The sequence below is a fragment of the Bos indicus genome, chromosome 15 (genome assembly GCF_029378745.1).
Source record: "Bos indicus isolate NIAB-ARS_2022 breed Sahiwal x Tharparkar chromosome 15, NIAB-ARS_B.indTharparkar_mat_pri_1.0, whole genome shotgun sequence".
Taxonomy (NCBI): domain Eukaryota; kingdom Metazoa; phylum Chordata; class Mammalia; order Artiodactyla; family Bovidae; genus Bos; species Bos indicus.
This window is the reverse complement of record NC_091774.1, coordinates 8,748,992-8,755,380: the sequence shown is the minus strand read 5'-3', so window position 1 is coordinate 8,755,380 and position 6,389 is coordinate 8,748,992.

Below are 6,389 nucleotides of genomic sequence, written 5' to 3'. Positions count from 1 at the left end.
GGGTCAGAAAGAACAATAAATATATTCTAATGCATATATACAGAATCTACAAGAATGGTACTAAAGAACTTATTTACAGGGCAGCAGTGGAGAAACACACATAGAGAATAGACTTATGGACATGAGGAGAAGGGAGGAGAAGGTGAGATGTATGGAACAAGTAACATGGAAACTTACATTACCATATGTAAAGTAGATAGCCAAAGGGAATTTGCTGTATGGCTCATGAAATTCAAACAGGGGCTCTGTATCAACCTAGAGGGGTGGGATGGGGAGGGAGATGGGAGGGAAGTTCTGAATTGGAGAGACTGATGATGAAGCTGAAACTCCAATACTTTGGCCACCTGATGCAAAGAACTGACTCATTGGAAAAGACCCTGATGCTGGGAAAGTTTGAGGGCAGGGGGAGAAGGGGACGACAGAGGATGAGATGGTTGGATGGCATCACCGACTCAGTGGACATGAGTTTGAGCAAGCTCCAGGAGTTGGTGATGGACAGGGAAGTCTGGCGCGCTGCAGTCCATGGGGTCCTGAGCGACTGAACTGACTGACTGAGTCTTTAAACGAATCTAGGACAAAGGCTACAGAATCATAATTGAGGCAAGACCACTTACCAAACAAGACAATGAGGAAACAAGTTTGAAATTGTTGTAGGATCTAGTTGATAGCCAAAAGTATATGTTCTCTAGGCAAAAACTAGAAGGCTCCCAATTCGTCCCTCCTGCCCCTTATGTGGGAGAAGGCAATGGCACCCCACTCCAGTACTCTTGCCTGGAAAATCCCATGAACGGAGGAGCCTGGTAGGCTGCAGTCCATGGGGTCGCTAAGAGTCGGACATGACTGAGCAACTTCACTTTCACTTTTCACTTTCATGCATTGGAGGAGGAAATGGCAACCCACTCCAGTGTTCTTGCCTGGAAAATCCCAGGGACGGGGGAGCCTGGTGGGCTGCCGTCTATGGGGTCGCACAGAGTCGGACACGACTGAAGCAACTTAGCAGCAGCAGCAGCAGCAGCCCCTTATGTAAAGTAGATAATTACTGGGAACCTGCTGTATAGCACAGGAAGCTCAGCTCGGTATTCAGTGATAACTTAGGTGAGTGGGATGGTGGGCAGGTCCGAGAGGAAGGGGATATGTGTATACCTACAGTTGATTCACTTCCTTGTAGAGCAGAAACTAACACAACATTGTAAAGCAATTATGCTGCAATAATAATAAAGAAAAAACTAGTAGGCTCTTGTTCTTAAAATAGCTGCTTCTACTGCTAGAGTCAAAGTCACTCCAAGTTTTAGTTTAAGTCATCTGAGTTTCCAAGTTGGAAACAAATGACAGTGTCATCAGGTTTGTTTATGAGCTGAAGCTTGAAAGGTTTTCCAGTTTTGTTAAACCAAATGCAATTGTCTCAGTGTAGCTCTAAGACCAGAGAAGGCAATGGCATCCCACTCCAGTACTCTTACCTGGAAAATCCCATGGACGGAGGAGCCTGGTAGGCTGCAGTCCATGGGGTCGCAAAGAGTCAGACACGACTGAGTGACTTCACTTTCAGTTTTCACTTTCATGCATTGGAGAAGGAAATGGCAACCCACTCCAGTGTTCTTGCCTGGAGAATCCCAGGGATGGGAGAGCCTGGTGGGCTGCCGTCTATGGGGTCGCACAGAGTCAGACACGACTGAAGCGACTTAGCAGCAGCAGCAGCTCTAAGATGGTTTATAGATTGAATAGTGAGGGTATACCCGCCACACTATTTCCTAGTCCTTCAAAAAAATCCTCATCACACATAAGCTTTTGTCCCTGCATCACTTAGGAAATAAAGAAACTCCTCTATTTTCAAACAGATGAAATACCAAGAAGCATATGAAAGTCGTTTTTGTTAGTCCATAGAGGCTTATACAAATAATAGCCAACACTGTGTTCCAGGAGGGATCAGGAATCTTTGTTCCTACCTGAAAATTGGTGAGTTGAAAGTTTATCAAAGAAGGAAGCATTGAGCAGTAGGTGAACATATTGATCCTCTGTCAATGCTTTTCCCTTGGGTCCTTCCAGGTGAGCCACTTGCTGGGTGCATCGGTCAGCCACTACCCTGTTGCCTGAATAAGCAGCATCAAAGAACTTTCTGGCTGTACCAGAGTGCAGATAAGAATCCAAGGATGAGAGTGAGAGGATCAACTCTTTTAAAAAACCTCTGGCACTGTGTTTTTTTCTCCTGCTGCTCTTGAAAACAAAAACTCATCTGATTCACACAAGAAGAGTTGGTGTAGACTGCCATTAGCTACTAAAATGTACGGTATTTTGGAAATATTTTTGAAAAACTGATAAATAAAAGATGAAATAACCAAGATTAGTATCAAATGTCCACTTCTTATTTAAAGATAAGTTATATTCATGAAGATTTTAGAAATATTTAAAAATATTGAAACTAACACATCTGTTATTTGTTGTTGCATATAAATTTGCAGACACTGTCCAGTCTCCACAGACAACATGGGGTCAGTGTATTCCCCCCAAATGATTTTGAAAATAGTGCTTATTTTAAACACATGTAGCATTTTTTAATTCTCCAGTGCCTGTTTTTTTTTTTTTTTAACACCAAAAACATTGTCCCATCTTCACAGTAAAAATCCACAAGGCTATTTTAAGTCCTAGGCTATTTTTGAGAAGCCTCTTAATTATGTGGTTAAAATTTTTTATTGCTTACAGAATATTTCTAAGTTATGGTCATTTTTTCTTGGTCAGACCTCAAGATATATAATACAGGAATTTGCTTCCCTAAAACCATATACTTACAATTTATCTTGGTTATCTTATTTAATAAGGTTTCCCATAAAATCTAACACATTTTTCTTTACAATCAACATTGTAAGCCCACGGCAGAAAGTTGTACTTTTTTTCTCCTCAGTCCAATCTAATACTAGTGTTCTTCTCAATTATTTTCTTCACAAAACTTCTATCAATGATTTTGTAGTTTTTATTTTTAACTTCCTTATTTCTTTTCTTTTTTTTTTTTTTTTAACTTCCTTATTTCTTGAGGGGCTATCTTGATGCTTCTGATACTTGTTAGGAAACTCTATAAGGCAAGAAAACTTATGATGAAATTATACATAATCAATTGCTAAATTTGAAAATGTGCCTTCATAATTAGGCTTTAGAAATTCTAGGATTTAAGGGAGAACAATCCACTGGGTTGCTTGTTTGTCTCCATGAGCAGACAAAATATGTCAGGTGTATACACTTAGCTTTTTGACCAGACAGCTTAATCTCTACTGTGTGTGTGTGTGTGTGTGTGTGTGTGTGTGTGTGTGTATTAGTTGTTCAGTCGTGTCTGACTCTTTGCGACCTCATGAACTGTAGCTAGCCAGGCTCCTCTGTCCATGGAATTCTCTAGGCAAGAATACTGCTATGGGCTGCTGTTCCCTTCTCCAGGGGATCTTCCCAACCCAGGGATGGAACCCACATTTCCTGCAGGCAGATTCTTTACCATCTAAACCACCAGGGAAGCCCCTATTACTATGACCTCTATTACTGCCTTGGTTCTCCTGGGCTTCCTCTGTCATCAGACGTGTATGGAGCTACCCCTTAACAGAAAGGCTGCTTTCTTCACCTGGTTCTGCCCTTTCCCCATGTCATTTTGACTCAACTCTTTCTGACACCTCACCTAGATATGTCATAGGAATATATATGGGAAAATGGGACAATGCAACTGTATTTTTAAAAGCACATTGTACTGCATTTTAAAGGTTTTTTTCTGATAGTGGTGTTTTTCAAATTTATTTTGAAATGATACCAACAGTAAAATTTTATAATTATTTTTTAGATTGTTACTTCCAACGAGGAAAAAAGAGTTACAGCAAAAATTTGTACATTTTTGTATTTTGTTTTTACAATGCTTACCAGAAGCAGAAGATATTAAGATGAAGTGGCAAGAATACAGAGAAGAACTATACAAAAAAGATCTTAATAACTCAGATAACCATGATGGTGTGATCACTCACCTAGAGCCAGATGTCCTGGAATGCAAAGTCACGTGAGCCTTAGGAAGCATCACTACGAAAATCCCTAGTGGAGGTGATAGAATTCCAGTTGAGCTATTTCAAATCCTAAAAGATGATGCTGTGAAAGTGCTGCACTCAGCATGCCAGCAAATTTGGAATACTCAGCAGGGGTCACAGGACTGGAAAAGGTCCATTTTAATTCAAATCCCAAAGAAAGGCAATGCCAAAGAATGTTCAAACTACCGCACAATTGCACTCATCTCACACGCTAGCAAAGTAATGCTTAAAATTCTCCAAGCTAGGCTTCAACAGTATGTGAACTGAGAAATTCCTGATGTTCAAGCTGGACTTAGAAAAGGCAGAGGAACCAGAGATCAAATTGCCAACATCCATTGTATCATTTAAAAAGCAGGAGAGTTCCAGAAAAACATCTGCTTCTGCTTTATTGACTGCGCTAAAGCCTTTGACTATGTGGATCAAAACAAACTGTGGACAATTCTTCAAGAAATGGGAATACCAGACCACCTGATCTGCCTCCTGAGAAACCTGTATGCAGGTCAAGAAGCAACAGTTAGAACTGGACATGGAACACCAGACTGGTTCCAAATTGAGAAAGGAGTATGTCACGGTTGTATATCACCACCTTGCTTATTTAACTTATGTGCAGAGTACATCATGTGAAATGCTGGGCTGGATGAAGCACAAGCTGTAATCAAGATTCCTGAGAGAAATATAAATAATGTCAGATACACAGATGATACCACCTTTATGGCAGAAAACAAACAAGAATTAAAGAGCCTCTTGATGAAAGTAAAAAAGGAAAGTGAAAAAGCTGGCTTAAAACTCAACATTCAAACAACAAAGATCATGACATGTGGTCCCATCACTTCATGGAAAATAGATGGGGAAAAAATGGAAACCGTGACACACTTGATTTCTTGGGCTCCGAAATCACTGCAGATGGTGACTGCAGCCATGAAATTAAAAGATCCTTGCTCCTTGGAAGAAAAGCTATGACCAACCTAGACAGCATATTAAAAAGCAGAGACATTACTTTACCAACAAAGGTCTGTCTAGCCGAAGCTATGGTTTTTCCAGTAGACATGTATGGGTTTGGGAGATGGACTATAAAGAAAGCTGAATGCTGAAGACGATACTTTTGAACTGTGGTGTTGGAGAAGACTCTTGAGAGTCCCTTGGATTGCAAGGAGATCAAACCAGTCAATCCTGAAGGAAATCAGTTCTGAATATTCATTGGAAGGACTGATGCTGAAGCTGAAGCTCCAATACTTTGGCTACCTGATGCAAAGAACTGGCTTATTGGAAAAGACACTGATGCTGGGAAACATTGAAGGCAGGAGGAGAAGGGGATGACAGAGGATAAGATAGTTGGATGGCATCACCAACTCTATGGACATGAGTTTGAACAAGTTTTGGGAGTTGGTGATTGACAAGCCTGGTATGCTGCAGTCCATGGGGTCTCAAAGAAGCGGGCATGACTGAGTGAGTGACTGAACTGAACTGAACTGAAAAGGAATATGATAGATTAGAAGATTTACTTTGGCTACTTGCCAGCTGCATGAATTTTAGCAAATCAATCTCTCTGAGCTTCTAAAATAGGAAAAACAATACCTCTTATATTATTTATGATAACAGAGTGGATATCTATCCTCAAATTCCCAGCAACCCTTTTTCCATCAGGGAACTGAAACTCTCTACCTCATATCGTTGTTAATTCCCAGAGTCCCACCAATCTCCTGATCATAAGTTTAGCAAGTGACAACAATCTGGCCAGTCAGAATAGCTCAACCTTCTCTCCACTGTGATTGGTCCCAGAGGAGGGCAAATTACCTACAAAGGGCTAATTGGAGTCCTTCTTTGAGATTTGCTCTATAAAGACACAAAGAGAATCTGTCCTCTAGGGTATCAAACACAAACATGTGAAGCTAAAGTTATGTAACTTTGAGTTAGCAGAGAGAAAAGCTGACCTGAATTAGACACCTTAGTTCTGCCAGGTTTAAAGTCAGAACTATTCCTGAGGTTTTCAAGTATGCCCTTGCCCTCCAAAAAGATCTCCCTTTAATCCTTTACTGGTTCAAAATGGTTCTTATCTCTTATAACTGAGGAAGTTGAGACTAATATAAAGGATTATAACTGAGATAAAGTATACAAAGTATAAAGATGTGTGCAGACATTACTGTTCAAGGATGACATCCCCCCAAATTATCATGGCTAGAAATTGGTGTCAGAGAAGTATAGTCAGGACTGTGCCATGTGGGGATCACTTGGTAAATATGAACATCCTTATTACCTGGTTTACAATCATATCCCATAACCAAAAATAAGCAGGAAAGGAGGTGAGGACTTTCCCTTCTGGAGATCACTCTGAATTTCTGGTGA